The sequence below is a fragment of the Mus caroli genome, unplaced genomic scaffold, assembly GCF_978045245.1.
Source record: "Mus caroli unplaced genomic scaffold, Mus_caroli_1 scaffold_8, whole genome shotgun sequence".
Classification (NCBI taxonomy): domain Eukaryota; kingdom Metazoa; phylum Chordata; class Mammalia; order Rodentia; family Muridae; genus Mus; species Mus caroli.
The window spans coordinates 48822807-48841965 of record NW_028227263.1 but is presented as its reverse complement, the minus strand read 5'-3'; the positions used below and the strand labels follow the sequence as shown (position 1 = coordinate 48841965).

The window sequence follows — 19159 nt, the reverse complement described above, 5'->3', positions numbered from 1 at the left end:
TGCCTATCCCAGATACATAATTAACTTGGTATTTTCTTTTTCAGCCATCCAAAGCTGATAAGTTCTCAACTCTTCCCTCTATCCTTAATAAAAAATACAGGTATCTCCCCACTTACAGGATGCCTCCCAGGGCTAAATTCCTCAAATATCCTTGCCTTTTTTCTAGGACCATAACAACAGCATCCAAGCAAACTGTTACAGGGTTAATATTTACATTATCCACCCTTGTGCAGACATTCCCTGCTGCTGTTCTGCTCCCCTGTTGGGATTACTCTACAGTTTTATCTCTACAAGAGGGAGAAAGATAGCGCTGCTGCCACAGGCCAGATGGAGACTGACCCACCATCTCCTTGGATCTGCCTGGGGCAGTAAAGCTGCCTTTGTCCAGACACATCATCTGACTAAAGACTTCTCCTACAAGCAGATGCTGACAGCCTTGGGACCTTCCAGTGACAGATAAACTCTCTTGCCAGAGCCTAATGGCTACTGAACTTGGGGAAACTTACATGGTGTCTATGCAGATAAATCAAATGTTGTTTAAAACTGATATTAACACAAACTGTACAAACTCACTCTCAATTTCAATCAATTAAACAATAGATTGGTTCAATAACCCTTTGTTTTCCTAGCCGCCACCCCTCATTCCCTCTCTGACTTACGTGGTGTTTTCTTTTGATGCTCACACCCCACCCAACCCAAAATTTTCACTACAAATAACATAAGAGACAGTCATTCCAATGACACCTCTCCTTTATTTTATTTATTTTATTTTATTTTACTTTTTTTTGTCACAGAGCAACTTTATTGAGTGGTAGCATGGTCACACCCAGCAAACATGTGTTCCCTCTCATTCACACACACACACACACACACACACACACACACACACACACGCACACAGCCCTTGCCACAGTCCAGTTCTCAGCCGCAGGGATGGGGAGCCTCCTGGATTACTAGGATCCAGAAGCAACAGGTGCCAGAGGGAGGAAGGGGGGGTGCAGAGAGCAGGGGGTGGGGTGGGGGGAGGTGGGATGGGTTGGGAACACCCACCAGACAGCTACATGAAGAGTGAGATCCCCCGCCCTGGTGGCCTCAGCTTGGCTGCACCCACTTCGAAGGAGCCTTCCAAGGTGTGGCTGAACATTCAGGGTTTGGGAAGGGCAGAGTCCCACTCCGTTTTAGTCCTCTCTGCAGGCTGGGAACTGGAGGGCAAGGCCAGGGCCGTAGTAGGCAGATTCAGCTCTGAGGCTCCAGAGGAGCCTTACCACCCTCTTCCCCAGCACTGTCGGCTGTCCACAGCGTCAGGTTGTCTCTCAGGAGCTGCATGATCAGGGTGCTGTCCTTGTAGGAGTTCTCACTGTGGTTGTGCAGGTCAGCCAAGGCCTCGTCGAAGGTGGTCTTGGGCTGTTGGCTATATCAGAGTGAAAGACAGAAAAGTCTTCAGGGCCAGGCCCAGGTAGATGGGGTTTGTGGGCAGCATGACTTTCTTGATGATGTCCATGGCCTCCTGGTAGGCTGACTGGGCAGAATCGATGATGCGCTTCTTGTCATCACCAGTGGCCACCGAGGCTAGGTAGCAGCAGTAGTCACCTTTTATCTTCGGGTAGAAGAGCGGCTTTCTGCATCCCTAGCCCTTTTGATGAGGTGTGAGTCCATCAGGCCGAGCACAGTGTCGCACACACCTCTGAGCTCGGTCTCTACCTTCTCCCAGTATTCTTTCACCAAAGGGCCCTTCTCTTCTGACCCCTCCTCGTTGCTCTTCTGCTCGATGCTGGACAGGACCCTCCAGGCCACTCTTTGGCCGCCCACCACGTTCTTGTAGGCCATGGAGAGCAGGTTCCGCTCCTCACTGGAGAGCTCCTCATCCTTTTCCACGGAGCTCTTCATGAAAGCTGCCATGTCCTCATAGCGTTCGGCCTGTTCGGCCAAGTTGGCCTTCTGGATCAGACTGGCTCTCTCCATGACTGTGAGGATGGACAGCCAGGCGGGCGAATTGACTGCCTTGAGAGTTGTGGCCTGGTGGACTATGCTAGGAAACTTCGTAAGGTTGAGCAGATTGGAAGCCCTGGAGCCAGAGAGGATAGTAGGAGCGTCACCTGCTTCCTTCAGACCCCCATCACGTGACCACACGCGCTACATCGGAATGTGACCTAAGGTCATGTAGATCAGAACAAAGTTCTCCATGCTAAGGAGGTATCTAGAGGCCCTGAGGGTTTAGCCAATAAGCATCCCTTCCTGGACTTTCCTTCCTGCAAAAGTCCACCCTGAGGAAGTGGTATGCACCCATTTTCCATGATGAACAATCAGGAAACAATTTGGAACGAAGGACTCTCTTTCATCAAGAACTGCTAAGGGGAGCATAAGAGAAAGCCTTTGGCTACAGAGCTGTGCTAAGTCTCCTGCAGAAGGCCCCTCTGCAAACACAGCTTGCTTAATGTTGGTTTAATTTTATACTCAGTTATTTTCATCACTCCTGTTGGAAGGGCCTAAAGCTTTTCTGTTAGCAGGGTAAGATCTTTGCTCAGGGGTAGCTATGGGTTCTTCTGCATAGTTGTCATAATGCAATACCAAGTGGCCCAGTAATTGGCAGTAAGCTGGAGCTGTGTGGCCTTGCTATTAACATGGCCTCTAGGTCTTATCCGAGATTGAAGAGCTGGTCTGGCAGCCTGGGTTCTGTGTCTTGGTGAGGTTTCTGTTGTTGTTCCCTCAGATGGGACATAGAGAATGAAACCTAAAACTGCTGTGTAGAAGAAGAAAAGCAGTTATGTAGGATGGGCTTCGTTTGATATTTTGATTTTGTCAATATGAGGATCCCATTTCAGAACTTGTTGGCGATTTTGTCCTGATGCCAAGCAGAAGTTTGTTTAACAGGTATGCATGGTGGTGCAGGCCTGATATATATCTCAGCACTTGGGAGGCAGAGTTAGGAGAATTGCTTCAAGTCCCAGCCTGGTCTATAGGCCAGCCAGACACCATCTTGAGAAAAAATGAAAACAAAAACAGTTCATTTTATGGTTCTTAAAGAAAGTGAAACCTGCTGGGTGTGGTGGCGCACGCCTTTAATCCCAGCACTTGGGAGGCAGAGGCAGGCGGATTTCTGAGTTCGAGGCCAGCCTGGTCTACAAAGTGAGTTCCAGGATAGCCAGGGCTACACAGAGAAACCCTGTCTTGAAAAACAAACAAACAAACAAACAAAAAAAAAAAAAAAAAAGTGAAACCTAAACAGCTTTTTGTTTGCTTGCTTTTTAAAGGCAGTCTCACTGTGTAGACTTGCCTGGCCTCAGACTCACAGACCTGCTGCTGTCTTCTGAGAGCTGAGATTAAAGGGCCTCAGTTTTCAAACATTTGAACAATACTAATTGGTACTTTCATGCTGAGGTATGACTGTTGGAAAACATTAAGATGTATGGTGCTTTGAATAGGTACGGCTCCTATAGATTCATGTGTTTGAATGTTTGGTCAGTGGGGAGTAGCACTGTTAGGAGGTGTGGCCTTTTTAAGAGTCAGTGTGTCTTTGTGGAGGCAGAGCTTTGAGGTCTTAAGTGTTCAAGCTACATTCAGTGTGAAGCATGCCCAGTCTCCTGCTGCTGGTGGATCAAGATGTTGAAGACTTGGCTCTTCCAGCACCATGTCTGCCTGCATGCTGCATGTTTCCCTCCACGATGATAATGGACTAAACCTCTGTAACTGTAAGCCAGCCTCAAGTTAAATGTTTTTTTTTGTAAGTGTTGCCATGGTCAGGGTGTGTCTTCACAGCAATGGAAACCCTAAGAGGCTTTATTTTCTATAACTAAATGATTGTTTCTGTGAGGGCAGAAAAATCTCAGATTCATGGCACTGCTTCATTGTGAACTAAATTTTGTTACTGGCTGTTCAAAATATTTCACTATTAGCAATGTCTCTCAGCCTTCACATTCAGTCACATGAGCCACAGTTTGAGAAGCGGGGCCTAGGTGGAGAGAAGACATGCTAATGACTACTAGTGGCCTGCTCATGTGTGTGGTTGAATGCTTGGCCATCACTTGTTCTACAGGGAAAGTGGACAGTCTTGGTTGTGAAGCTTTGGCATTTGGTTAAGTTATCTCAGACTTAGTTTTGATTCTTTTTTTTCTTTTTGCTCTATAACTTTACAGTTGGCTTTACAAATGTAGCTGTAACTTCCTCCATGCTTAAATGTTAAAAATCTTCCAGGAAAAAAAAAAAGACAGGCTGGGTTATTTCTAACTGTGACCTTTTTGGAGTTTGGACAATAGTAAGACTGTAGCATTGAAAAACTGTGACTAATCACCTAGTAGAGACGGTTTGTTCATTGTGGAGTTCAAGATGGGAGTCGGGGCCTTGTCCATGTGAGGTGAACTCATCACCATTGAACCGCATTCCCACCTCTGGAGGTTCCTTTTGATTCCTATTGCAGACTTGCTGAGCACCTAGAGGATCTGTCTATGTATGCATTGAGGTTTCTACTTGGTTTGGGATCTGGAATCATTCTATAACTTTTGTAATTTTTTGACTGTCCTAAATTGTTTATTGGATATGAATTTTACAGATATCACGTGTATTAGCGGTAACGGTGGAGCTGGAGAGTACTGCGCCTTCTCCAGGCTGCACAGCGGGAACCACCAATAGTGTGGTGGAACTTGTGGCCCTTTCCTAGGCCACCGCTCTTTCTGCCAGCAGATGTCAGTCCACGCATCTCTGTGTTTATGGACTGGTTTGGTGATCCACTGGGTGTCAGGATTTCTTCTGATAGCTTTATGGAACGGATCAATGAGGATAACCTCAAAACATTTATATGTGGAATCTTCACCAACCCAGTAGGAATTCAGGACTCTCAAAGCCCCACAATGGCACTCTCTCCTCAGCAACAGACTGAAGGCTTCGGGCAAATTTCATTTGGTTAACACCATGGTGCACAGGCTTGCCGTAAGTTACACCCTTAGGAACTGGGCATTTGCGACCACCATGCTGGACACGAATCCTGTAAATGGCATAGCCTTGCTTAGCCTTGTACCCCAGTCTTCGAGCTTTATCAGGCCGGGTGGGGCGGGGAGCCCTGTGCAGCGCAGAGAGCTGGCGGTTTTGCCCACAGTGGACCCTCAGAAGAAAGCACATCACGTCAGACTGCTTCTTCCTCCATAGCTCCTGGATGTATTTGTATGCATCCATCTTGGCTCACCTGATGGCCGCCGCCAGAGGAAAGGCAACTTTTGTATTTTAAGAAAAAAATTTACTAGTGTTGATTGTGATCAACTAGTTTATCTTTTCTGTCTGGTTTTTGTTTTAGTTTCTCTACTTATAACCTGGTTTGGTTTGCCATGATAACTGGATCTTACCCCTTTCCTGTTTTCTTGTATTTTAGACATCTTTCATCATCCTTATTAACTTCTCCATTCTTATTTATTTATCATATTGGAGATGCCCAGGGTCTTAGGCATATAGATGACTCTGCCACCACTGAGCTGTCTCTCTGCTTTTCATTTTGATACGGTGTACTTTTCTATTCCTGTGGGTATATAGCAGTCAGAGGACAACTCCTGGGACTTGGTTCTTGCTTGCCAGTTTTTGGAATTAGGGGACCAAACTGAGGTTATCAGGCTGGTGTGCAAGCACCCTTTCTTTCCCTTTTATATGTCTGTGTATCATAAGCATGCATGCAGTCAGTGTCCATGGAGACAGGAGGAAGGTTTGAATCCCTGGGACTGGATGGAGTACAGACCATTGTGAGCTGCCTTGTGGATGCTGGGGGATTGAGCCCAATTTCTCTGAAAAAATAGCCTGAGCTCTTAACCAATCACCCCCTTTTCTTTTTAAAGTGGTGTGTGTGTGTGTGTGTGTGTGTTGGTGTGTTGGTATGGATCACACTGAGGTCTGAGGAGGGTGTTGAGTATCTTTCTCTTTATACTTTATTTACTTAATTTTTGAGATAACCTTACACTGAACCTGAACCCTGCCATTTCTATTAGGTTGGCTTGCCAGGATTCCTGAGATCCATTTGTTTCTGCACACTCAATATGGGAGTTACAGGCACATGTTTTGTAGAAGCTGAAGATTTGAACTCAGATCTTCTTGCTTTCACAGCAAATGTTTTTTGTTTGTTTGCTTGTTTTTTGTTTTTCCGAGACAGGGTTTCTCTGTGTAGCCCTGGCTGTCCTGGAACTCACTCTGTAGACCAGGCTGGCCTCGAACTCAGAAATCCACCTGCCTCTGCCTCCCAAGTGCTGGGATTAAAGGCGTCGGCCACCACCGCCCAGCACAGCAAATGTTTTCATTCACTGAGCCATCTCCCTAGCCTGTATTCTATCTAGGTAGACAAACATATAAATCAAACACACAGTGTACATTGAGTCCGTTATACAGATGAGGAGTACCTAAATGTTGGGCTCCAAGTTCATGAAAGCCTTGAGACCGTAAGAGACTGGTTAGTAGTGACATTTGAGTTGAAGTTGTGTTTGGAAAGAACATTTTTCTACCTGTTACATACAATATTAGACACCATATTCTAGATCTATTCTGAACTATTATTTGTGCTATAATTAACAACTAATCTTATCAGTTAATTACTGAAGAATAGTTCTCTCATCTTGAGAAAAAATTGTTATTGTCTAAGATTATATATACTTCTTCAGCTGTAACTATCAGTAATGTTAATAATTATGTATCTATTAGGAAATTAATGTGGGGTTTTTCTTGATTTCTCTAGGACTGAGAGTAATGCATAGTATGTTTTACTAAGAATATATTAGATGAATGTAATAATTTTATTTGTGTACGTGGTGTTTGTATGGGGAGTAGAGGGTGCTTTTACCTGTATAGGTCATGGTAGATGTTGGTCGTCTTTCTTCATTGTACCTGGAGCTCACTGATCTACTAGGCTGGTAACCAGCAAGTCTCTGGGATGCTCCTGTCCTGCTGGGATTACAGATGCGCACCACCATGCCAAGGTTTTATTTTGTTTGTTTGTTGTAAAGAATATCATTCTTTTAAAAACTGTATTCATGTGTCTGTTTGAGTGTCCTTATGTATGTGTGTGATGCTTGTTGGGACAGAAGAGGGTGTCAGATCCTCCAGAGCTCGAGTTACAGGTGTTTATGATCACCTGGTATGGGTGCTGGGAACTTGATACAGGTCTTCCGCAAGTGCTCTCGAGCTCTCTCTCCAGCCTCCTGTAATCAGTTTTTTATTTGGGTGATGGTGGTTAAACTCAGATACTCATTCTTGCATAGCAAGCACTTTACATACTAAGTCATCTCCTGAACCTCCCTCCAATACAAGACACTTGACAGCTTCCAGTCCAAATCTTACCTCAGTTCCACATCCAGCCTGTCGTGTATTTTAGTCCCATAGGTTTTTTTTTTAATTAGTATTTCTCAACAATATTTAAATTACATGTTGAGATAGTCTTCTTATCACTGTTCTGATGATTTCCATAATTCCCCTCCTTAGATTTGTTCCTTTTTGTGATACATCTTTTCCAAACAAGATCTTTAAGCAGTAAACTTTCAGTTCTGGCATGGTTGCCTTCTATTCTGCTGCTTAAACTGAAAACAGTGGTATAGTATTTCCTTCCAAAAGTTTGATAATACGCTTTAAAAAAAAAAAACTTATAGCATCCACAGTTGCTAGTGAGTCTTATTCCGTTGAAAGTAGCTTTTTTTTCTTTCCAGAAAGATTTTATTTTTTTATTACTTTCTATTTTATGTATATGAGTGTTTCTGTCTACATATATGTCTGTTTATTGCTGTAGCTGGTGGTAACATGAACCTGGGAAAATGGAGCCAATACATAAGATGACTAAAGTCTCACGCAGTAGCCAAGTTTATTCAGAGGATCAGACAGTTTATACTCTGAGAGTTAAGAAGAGTCACATAGTAAAGTGTACAATCAAAGGACAAGCTACATAGCAAAAACATGTTTTTCTGTAGAGGCATATAAGCAAATAATAGCCAACTGTAATAAATACTTTAAAGGGAACTCCTATCTGCTACATCTGGGCAGGGCATGCACATGCCAAGAGCAAGTCTGTGATTTTGAAAAAACTGAGGTCTCAAGACTCTTGGTCTTGTTTTCTTTTACAAGTTTTTTTTTTTTTTTTTTTTTTTTACAAGTACTCAGAATCATTCTTGGACTGTGTTTTGACATCCCCTGCTTCTTATTTATTTTTTAATTAATTAATTATTTTGAGACAGGGTTAGCTGTTAGCTGGAGGTTTGCTGTCTTTCTGGTGACTTCCGCTGTCTTCATGCCCATCTCCATCGATGGTCTAGGGCTGGAGGAGCTGGGGAAATCATAATGTTTCAGTGAATCAATCTGCCCCTTCCAAATTTTTTATTCTGGCAAAGTAAAAATAGGACTGGTTAACGCATCAGGGATGTTAGAGCATGCATGAGTGTGAGTTTATTGCTGGAAATAATCCTACAACATAAGCAGAATTTGAAATGATATTTGTGGTGGTTTGAATATGCTAGGCTCAGGCAGTGGCACTGTTAGGAGGTGTGGCTTTGTTAGAGTGTGGTCTTGGTGGAGGAAGTGTGTCATTGGGGGTGTGGGCTTTGAGAGAGCTTCCTTTTAGCTACTTGAAAGCCAGTCTTCTCCTGTTTGTTTGCCTTTGGAACAAGATGTAGAACTCTCAACTCCTCCAGTGCCATGTCTGCTTGGACACTACCATGCTAAAGCCTCAATAGTGGACTGTACCTATGAACCTGTAAGCTAGTCCCCATTAAATGTTGTCATTTATAAGAGTTCTTGATCATGGTGTCTCTTCACAGCAATGAAAGCCCTAAGATAGTATTTAAGAGTTTATGGACTAACTGTAATAAATGAATCAAAATAGCCACTTCTACCTGTTGAACTGAGGAAACAAAGTATTAATAGATTTTGGACAATGATTCCCTTCTGTACCATTAAGTGAGCCCTCAATAAATTAAGTATCTTTCTGTGGAATGGGAAAGGTTGGGCAATTTTTGTTAGTACAAATTCAGTTTGTATGAAAAAATTCCATAGTTTTACCAGGTGGATAGTGATTTCCTATCCTTCCATAGTGATCTGCATATGAAATTTGAAAATCCAAAGAGTTCTGTAACACTCTTAAAAAACTGATTCTTAGTTAAGGGTAAGATAATACAGCAAGGATTAAACCCATATACTGTTACATGAGTCCTGTCCTGATTTAGCAATTGATCAAGAAGAGTAAGTTAGCATTTTATGACCTTTATGGTATAAATAAATCCATTCCAGAGGTTTAGCCCCTTGTGCTATAATAACTGTAGGAGACATTTTAGTGGGGGAAATAAGTAAGTTTAGAGGTAGTGAAGGATCCGTGTGATACACAGATGCCTCTTTTAGTCTAGATTCAAATAGCTGTAGTTGTTTCTTGCCTTTTTTGATACTTGATAATATTTGAGAACTGTCCAGTGCTGCTTCTCTTTCTAGAGTTTTAAATAGATTGGTTAGTGCATAATTAGATAAATATTTTGATATTGCTGAAATTGCATTGGAAGTACCTGGCTCATGAGGCCAGGGAGAAATTAAGAAATTAATTTTGTTTTCCTGTCCTGTTTTAGCTAGTCTTGGTTGTAAAGTTAGCTTTATTTGTAGTCTCTGCTCAGTCTTCATCGAAAAGTGGAGTGAATTCAAGATTAGATTGATTCTCACATTCCTCATTCACTCCATGCTTCAGGGTCCTTTTCAGGCAGTGGAGGGCACCTTTGAAGGAGGCTCCAGTAAGGAGCTGAGGGAACTGTCACGGGCAGGTTTATCAGCGGCACTGCCTTTACTTTCAGTTTTGCCTCAATGGAGAAAAAAAATTTTTTTAACTCTTTTACTAATTTTAATGTTTGATCAACCTCATTATTAATATCTTCCTTAAGCATTTTGATAACAGTTCATAGTAATGCCCAAGTGACCCAAAATTGAACAGGGATCTGAAATAGAAACTGAAGGGTTCTTTGGAAAGTCATTTGTGTTGGATGGTGTTTTGCTGGGGCAGACACATTTTCCTGAAGTATACATAGGTGAAAGGCTAAGGTAGACTTGTGAAGGACCGTTTGGCTTAAGTAGACAAAGGTAAGTTGATGTTCTGCTAAAGCAAACACATGAAAGGGCATGTGACGAAGGATCCTTTGCTAAGGACATGGATTGGTCCGCCTTACGTTGCGTAGTTGAGTTCCATTTTGTCAGAACTCCATAGAGAGAAATGCACCAAACAACTTTTGGTGTGCTTGGGCTGAGGCGAACGAACGCACAAACTGAGGAAGACACATGCTGAGACATGACCTGTGATGTTTGTAGGGGTATACAGAAAGGGAGGCTGAGCTTGGCTCGCTGGTAGAGCTTAGCTATGCAGTGCCTGTTAGATTGCTGGGAGAGTCACAGCAGAGAACTTCTCCAGTGTTCCTGCTTATCCCTCTTGCTGACTCATGCAGTGTTGAGAGTGAGACCTAGCTGTCTCTGCTAGGTAGTGCCACCGCTGCTAATTCATGTTTGCTATCCCAACTCTACTGTGAAGTGTTTATGAGTAGGTCATGGTGTTGCTGCTGACCTGTGAACTGAAGATTTCCAGACAACACAGATGGGAGTTGCTGCTAAGAACCATTTCTAGACAGGTCCATTTCCCCTGTATCCTAATAACTTTTCTTTTCCACTACCTCTGGCAGGTGGTGGACCAAAAGGGAAGTTAAAGTGTTTAAGAACCATCATTAAAAATAGCCTTTACAAAAATTAAAGTTAGAGGGATCTTTTCCCCATGTTTGTATGCCTTTTCAATATCCTTTCAGATTCTGTTTCATACTTTTGCACCTACAGCTCCTTCTGGAATGAGGGATTATATTTGTGAGCAACTTGCAAGCGATCTAATAGTTGTGATTTTCATACTTGTGCGTCTCCGTTCTTTAAAAAATGATGCATAAGCTCTCTACATAAGGCAAAGCTTCCCCTGGTTTCTGCCCCATTGTTCTCACTCACTCTCTGTGAGTCCCCATTCTCTTATCTACAGGCGACTTCAGGTCTCGGATTTGTGGCATCACTTGTCTACCGCTGTAGTTAACAGCATGTGAACCTGAGAGAGTGGAGCCAATAAATGAGGCTGACCAAAGTCTCATGCAATAGCCAACTTTATTTAGAGCACTGGACAATTTATATTCTGAGGGTTAAGAAGAGCCACCAACTGAGTAAAGTATACAATCACAAGGTCAAGCTGGGTGAGGCAAAAACAAATTTTTCCAGAGAGGCACATGAATAACAACAGTTGAAGTAAACTCACTCCTATCCACCTCACCTAAGGAGCATGAAAGCCATTCCATGAAAAACTGTTTTTAAAGAAACCAGGGTCTGTGTGATTCTCTTTGAGTTTTCTCACAAGCAGTGAGCTCCCCTTGCAGGACTCCATCCTTGGTCTGTGTTCTGTCATAGGTCTGTGCGTGTTGTGCATGTCTAGTGCCATTAGAGGGGAGAAGGAGGGTATCTGATCCTTGGGCTGGGCTCACAGGTGCTTTTGAGCTACTACTTGAGTGCTGGGAACTGAGCACAGAGCTTGAGTGCTGGGAACTGAGCGCAGAGCTTGAGTGCTGGGAACTGAGCACAGAGCTTGAGTGCTGGGAACTGAGCACAGAGCTTGAGTGCTGGGAACTGACCGCAGAGCTTGAGTGCTGGGAACTGAGCACAGAGCTTGAGTGCTGGGAACTGAGCACAGAGCTTGAGTGCTGGGAACTGACCGCAGAGCTTGAGTGCTGGGAACTGACCGCAGAGCTTGAGTGCTGGGAACTGAGCACAGAGCTTGTGTGCTGGGAACTGAGCACAGAGCTTGAGTGCTGGGAACTGAGCACAGAGCTTGAGTGCTGGGAACTGAGCACAGAGCTTGAGTGCTGGGAACTGAGCGACCGCAGAGCTTGTGTAAAACAGTAGTGCTTTTCACCCCTGAGCTCTCTCCAGCCCCAACTTTTTTCCCCCTCAATTCAAAATTTAATGCTTCATCTGTAAGAACAACAAGAGAACAAAAAGCTTGCAGATAAGAGAAATAACATTACAAATGATTTTACATTTATTTATATTGTGTAAGTGTGTGTGACCACGTGCTACTATGTGGAGCTTAGGGGATATCTTGAAGTTATTACTTTCTTTCACTTTGTGGGTTCCATGAATTTAACTCAGGCTATTAGGTTTGGTGGCAAATGTCTGTACTTCTTGAACTATCTTAATTGTTAACATTTGGAAACAACAATTTATGAAGTATGCTTTGTGTGTGTTTCTGCCTGTATGCATGTATGTGATGTGTGTGGAGACCTAGCTTTTTTTATTCTTAAAGATTTACTTATTTATTATATATAAGTACACCATAGCTGTCTTCAGACGTACCAGAAGAGGGCATCTGATCTCATTATGGATGGTTGTGAGCCACCATGTGGTTGCTGGGATTTGAACTCAGGACCTCTGGAAGAGTAGTCAGTGCTCTTTAACTGCTGAACCATCTCTCTAGCCTAAGACCTAACATTTTTTATGATTTTTTTTTTTAACCATGGCATTGTGAAATTTTCTAGGATGTGACTCTTAGCTTCTCAGTTTTTCACTTTACCCTTCTTTAAAAACGAGTTTTTTTTTTTTTTTTCTCATACGTTCATTTGTGTTTTGCCTGTGTGTATGTGTGATTCACTGAAGTTGCTCTTCAGTGAACTTTGTGAATTTGTACCCTGGCAGAGTTATATGATAATTCTCATTTATCCATGCAATCAGTGCTTGTATTTTCAAACTTTAAGGCTTTGGCTAATTTGATTTTCAGATAGTTTCATGTGATGTCAATGTTAGGAGGCTGAGCATTTCTGCTTGTTTTTCAGACTTGGTCTTTTGTGAATTGCTTTTTCATAGCACATGTTTCTGGTTCAGATTTTTAAAATTGATATAATTGCTAATTTCTAGTTACTTGGAACTAGCTTTAGAATATATCACCAACCAAACAAATGCTACCACTTCAGACCCATCCATAAATAGGGTACCTATATTTCTGACCAACTGGTTGCAAGTTTTGGGAGTCCTCATGGATTCTCTAATTCATTAGAGTGACTATCAAGACAGTTCCATACTTCCATAGTTATGGTTTTGTCCTAAAGGATGACAAAGCACAGAGTCCAGAGAATCATTTCAGAAATTATAGATGGTGCAGCTAGCATAGCCAATGTTAGAATAGCTATTATAAAGCTAGGCATGGTGGCACAATTCCAGCATTTGGTGGGGCAGGGCAAGAGGATTGAGACATAAAGGCAGAGAGGAATCCTGCCCATCCCACCCCTCATCCCCCAACATACTCACTCCAAAACTGACAAGGCATGGTGGCAAATGCCTTTAATTCCAGCACATTGGAGGCAGGGCCAGGAAGTTCTCTGTGAGTTTGAAGCCAGCTCTATATAGCAAGCTCCAGACCACCGAAGGCTACATAGTGAGACTTTTGTATTAAAACAACACAAGAGGCTGGAATGATGGCTCAGTGGTTAAGAGTATGCTTATTGCTCTTTCTGAGGACCTGTGTGTGTGTGTGTGTGTGTTTGTTTTGTTTTTTTCCCCATCACCACATGGGGTGACACACAATTCACTTGTAATTACAGGTCTAAAGGATCTGATAACTTCTGCTGACCTTCATGGTCTCTCTCTCTCTCTCTCTCTCTCTCTCTCTCTCTCTCTCACACACACACACACACACAGAGAATTAACAGTTAACAAAAAATGTTTAAAGAAAAAAAATAGCATAACAAGCAATAAAAGATGTAAATTGTACCCAGAGAAATCCCTAGACATTCCTAGTGGCTCAGTTGAGCCTATCTTAGTGTTCCACTGCTGTGAAGAGACACCATGACCATGGCAACTCTTTAAAGGAAAGCAATCATTAGGGGCTTGCTTACAGTTTTATGTCATGGAGGGGAGTATAGTGCTGGAGAAACAGCTGGGAGCTACATCCTGATAGGCAGAGACAGAGACAGAAAGATAGATAGAGCGAGAAAGACTTGGCCTAGCATGGGCTTTTGAAACCTCCATCCCACCCCTAGTGATATTCTTCCTCCACCAAGGTTATACATCCAATCCCTTGAATCCTTTCTAATAGTGCTGTCCTCGGGTGACATTCAAATATAAGATCCTGTGGGGGCATCCATTCTTATTCAAACCAGCACACTTGGGTGCCATCCCAGCACCACACAAGCTTTGCACATTTACCTTTCTCCTTTAGTCTGTCTTTTTGCATAATGTTGACTGCATGTACTTAGGCTTTGCTTTCCTATCTACTCAAACAACCTCCATCATTTATTTGATTTTAATTATAATTCGAATATCACATGGGACACACTGGTGTTGAGTTAAGAAAGGAAGATTTAGACCAGCGATTCTCAACCTGTAGGTTGGGACCCCCATGGCACATCAGATCTCCTGTATATCAGATATTTGCATTATGATTCTAAACAGTAGAAAAATTATAGTTAATGAAGTACCCTTTACACTGCAAGAAAAAAAAAAAGGAAAGAAAAATGGAGTGTTCAGGAAGGAATAGGAAATGGGACTACTTTCCAATTCCAGAAGTGACCTTATCAGGAAGAAAGAAAGGATAATTTTCATTGTTTTTCACTAGCAATATAGAGCTTTATAACTGAGTATGCGCAGTCCTGCGTATAACTTAAGTTTGAATGCTCTCTCTAAGGATACACATGACAAGTGTTATTGACATTAACATTTGTGTGGTACTTCATCCAGCAAAAAGCACAGAACCAAACCCCCACAACTTTTAAAGTGGCCAACAGTGTACAGTAGTGATAGATGAGCACTGTCCCAGGTGCTGAAGGCACACCTAGTACATCTAGTCACAGAATCTGTGGTAATTTTTGATTTATAAGGACAAAATTGGGTCATTGTGGGATACTAGGAAGAGACACTGTCTTGAGAAAGTGATGTGAAAGAATTGTTTCCTGCGGGGCAGTGAGTCACCTAAGCTTGCAAATGAGATGAGGTGCCAAGGATGAAGGACGCTCTGCTTGTGCAGGCTGGATGGAAGCAGAGTGGGATATTGATATTTATGAGTCCCAGGAATTTTAAGATGACACATTTTTTGAGTTATTAAATGAAACTAGCAATTCATTACTCTGAATTTCTTGTTACATGAGGAAAAGGAATACTTTGTGAATCCATTCTGGCAGTCTTTTACCTTAATAAATTCTTCATCTAGTACCGTGACATCATTAGAGATTAAAGCAAAGGGTACACAAGAAAGGAACTCGGAAAATAGAACTAGCTTTCAAGGAAACAGCAGAAACATGAGGTATCTGAAGGAGTTCAAAAAGAAACAAGGATGTGAGGAGGAGAAGTCTGGACTGGTCAACCGCATGACACGCGGCATTGCGGCCATTTAACTGCAAGCCTGATTGTGGTGAGTCCAGAGCAAATGACAAAGTAAGAGAGTGGATGAGGGCTGGAGAGATGGCTTAGTGGTTAAGAGCATTGACTGCTTTCCAGAGTTCCTGAGTTCAAATCCCAGCAACCACATGGTGGCTCACAACCATCTGTAATGGGATCCAATGCACTCAGTGTGTGTCTGAAGACAGCAACAGTGTATGCATATAAATAAAAATAAATAAGTCTTAGAGAGAAGGGAGGGGAGGGAGGATGTGTGAGTTAGAGAACTCCCTGAGCACAAGACTGGATGAACATGTGTTCATGAAGGGTACTTAAAAATAATAGTACTAGCATGTTAGTCAATAAATGTTTATTTAAAAATATTTACATATTTGGTGCTCTTGTATTGTTTAAGCAAATAGCAAGCCCCCCCCCCCAAAATCATTCATTCATAAATGAAAGTACCTGAAGATTGTTTGGTCCTTCAAGAGACCTGGTCTGAGTGAGTGACGAGGAGGACATGCTTTGTGGGTGTTTATGTGCTGCTTCAAGCATGCATGCTAGGTAGACACACTATCGATGAGCACTAGCTCCAACAGTTGTCTTACTTTCACATACGGCAATTAAGTCTTATGTTCATAAGAGTTAAGTATTTAGACCATCAATTAGAAGAGCACAGATGAAGATGTTAACATTTTCAACATAACCAAAAAATTTTTAAAAATCTTATTACATTTATTTATTGATTAATTATGTATATATAGGCACGTGCTACACACATGGCATTCATGGGAAGGACAGAGAGTTTATTCTCTTCTTGCCCAGTATTGAACTCAGGTCTTTAGGCATGGCAATAGTTGTCTTTATTCACTGAGCTGTCCCAATAGCCCTGTTTAATTTTAATGATACTAAAACACAGATCTCAGGAGAAAAGGTTTCTTTTCCTTTTTAATTATTTTTATGTGTGTGAGTATTTGGCTGTGTGCATGTATGTGCACCATTTTTTAGCTTGGTGTCCATGGAATTCAGAAGGTGGCGTCAGACCCCTTGGAAATAGAGTTACAGAGAGTTGTGACTTGCCATGTGGCTGAGGGAGATCAAACCTGAGTCCTGGAGAACAGCCAGTACTCTAACTGCTAAGCAATCAGTCACCAGCCTGGTATGTTTCTCTTCTCTTCTCTTCTCTTCTCTTCTCTTCTCTTCTCTTCTCTTCTCTTCTCTTCTCTTCTCTTCTCTTCTCCTTTTTTTTTTTCGAGACAGGGTTTCTCTGTCTAGCCCTCGCTGCCCTGGAACTCACTCTGTAGACCAGGCTGGCCTTGAACTCAGAAATCTGCCTGCCTCTGCCTCCCGAGTGCTGGGATTAAAGGCGTGGGCCACCACTGCCCGGCTGGAATGTTTCTTTAAGCTGATATTTCTGAATGTCTTTTGGGCCATCCATGTATATCAAATTATTGAGCATTTTTTTCTGGATAATTGAAAGTTTTTTTTGTGTGTGTGTGTGAATAAATGTTATGCTGAATTCCTCCAAGAAGCAGATCCTGAGGAAGAGATATGAGTAGGTAGTTTCGAAGTCCTGGTAAGGGAGGGCAGAGTCAGAGGCAATAGGGGCTGGTTTATCCAGTAAGCTCTTCAGTGGCATCTGCAGCCGAGTGCTCCCTATGAGCGACAGGAGAGTTATGGTGTATTTTAGATTTGTCCCAAGACTAAAGGAGCTTCTGTCAATTTCTTGCTGGAGTCTGGCTCCAGGAAGGGTTAAGTCTCTAGGGTGTTACTAGAAAAGTCAATACCCAGGCAAAGACTTAAAACACACTTGCACTGGAACCCTACGTTCTGAGGATGTGTAGAGAAGGGATGAAGAGGTGTGCTCCCAAGGCAGAGATGAGTTAGTTTGATTTATTGGTTGAGCATTTAAAAAATGTCTTACTTAAGTAGAAATTTTATTGTACTAATTAATAACTTTTAGGTGGTGATAGGTAATGTGGTGGTTCTCCTTCTTCTTCTTCTTCTTCTTCTTCTTCTTCTTCTTCTTCTTCCTCTTCTTCCTCTTCTTCCTCCTCATCCTCCTTCTCTTCCTCCTCTGACTCCTCTTCCTCCTCATCCTGCCCCCACCCCAATTTGAACCAGGACCTGAGGGATGAATTTTGACTTCTGATTCTTTGTCCCTTACCACTCAGGTGCTGAAATTAGAGATGAGTGCCCCACACCAAGTTTTATGCTGTGCTGGGTATTGATTGAATCTAGGACCTCATGTATTACTAGGTATTTCTCTACTAATTGAACTAAATTCCTGCCCTAGTCCCTGTTGTGATTATTTTGAAAGGATCTTGAGAACCAGGTGGTGATAATCTGGGCACAAACTGAGACCCTGTCTCAAGAATAAAAAGGATAACTTAGGTATTACAGGACTTGCATAAAGTAGCTAGATCTTTGGAGTAAGATAGAAGCTGTTGGTATAAAGAGCTTTGAAGATTTAGGCAGTCTCCATATTTTTACGGTTTTTCTTGGTGGTGCCTTCTCTTCATCTCTGCAACCACAGATTTAGCCTAAGCATATTGTTTTAATTCTTGCATATAGATAGCAATAACCTTTTAGTTTTATCTGTCCCCCTGTGACTATCCCATATACCTTTAAAGTAGTGGAAACTGTTGAATAGGACAAAAGCAGCAATGGCCGTCAGTAGTTCAGAGCATCAGTGCTCTGCAGAGGACCTGGGCTCAGTTCACATCACCGCATGCGTGTGCTCCACACAAACTCATCCAAACACACATATACACATAAAATAATAAAGCATCAGTTTGTACATTGAGTTTTCTGTGCCTATTACTCAGCCTTAGTGCAATTTTTTTTTTTTTTCATTTGTGACTCTGTCTTGCCTTGGTCTCTGCTTTTAAAAAAGTTAAAATGCAAGGATTGTTTCTTCTGTTCCTTCTGTGGATTCTCATTACACTTAGAATAAAACCCAAACTGGTTTAGGAAAAAATCCAAATACTTAAACTGAGTCAAAGGCTTTATTAATTTGAGCCTTGCTTAGTTCTCCTGCTCCATCTTGCTGTCAAGGTACAGTCATTGGTCCCAGGGCTTCTTGAGTGCCAAGTGAGAGCCACCGTATCTTTCCAGCACCGCTAGACACTTGGGTTATCTTGAGACTTTTTACATGCATCTCTTTTGCCTTGTACATTTTTCTTCATTGATTTGCTTAGTTGCTGCTTAACCTTTTGTTAACTGTATTGTTAGAGAGGCATTTCCTGGTATCATTAACTCTGTAAAATATGGCAAAATTTTCAGCACTTAGTACATATAGGTGAAGGGTTTCAACCGGCACTAGTTTTTCAGCTTTTACGTAGGTTTGAAATTGTTGGAGAAAAATGTTGGGGGATATCCCTTTTTACTCTGAAATATGATGACTTCATTATTCTTTTAAGTTATTTGAACCTCCCCTCCTATCATAATTGTTAAATTGAGTAGAAAGAAAAGCAAGAAAAATAAGGGTACATGATTACAGCTGGAGCCCTTGGTGCCGGAAGCCCTTGTCTGAAGTACCTCAGTTGCCCTCTGCCAGGATTCTTCTTCTTCTCTCTCTCTTTTTAAAATTATCTTTGATCTTTTTTTACATCCAGCCCTCCGACAGTTCCTCATCTCATCTCTCCCCCCCCCCCATCCCTGTCTCCAAGAGGATGTCCTCCCCCCATCCCCACCCCCTCAAACCCTGTCAGGTATACCCACTCCCTAGAGCCTCAAGTCTCTCCAGGGTTAGGTGCATCTTCTCTCACTGAGGCCACATCAGGCAGTTCTCTGCTGT

The 19159-nt window shown here is 42.3% G+C and overlaps 1 protein-coding gene and 2 pseudogenes across 1 annotated transcript in view; 1 reads left to right on the top strand and 2 right to left on the bottom strand.

Annotated features, from left to right (window-relative positions):
• The window catches only part of Rsf1 (remodeling and spacing factor 1), a 111290-nt gene that overhangs the window by 9962 nt on the left and 82169 nt on the right, over positions 1-19159 (top strand). The gene's annotated exons all lie outside the window — the stretch shown is intronic.
• Positions 1237-1962, bottom strand: LOC110297389 (14-3-3 protein sigma-like; annotated as a pseudogene).
• Positions 4559-5170, bottom strand: LOC110297390 (large ribosomal subunit protein eL15 pseudogene; annotated as a pseudogene).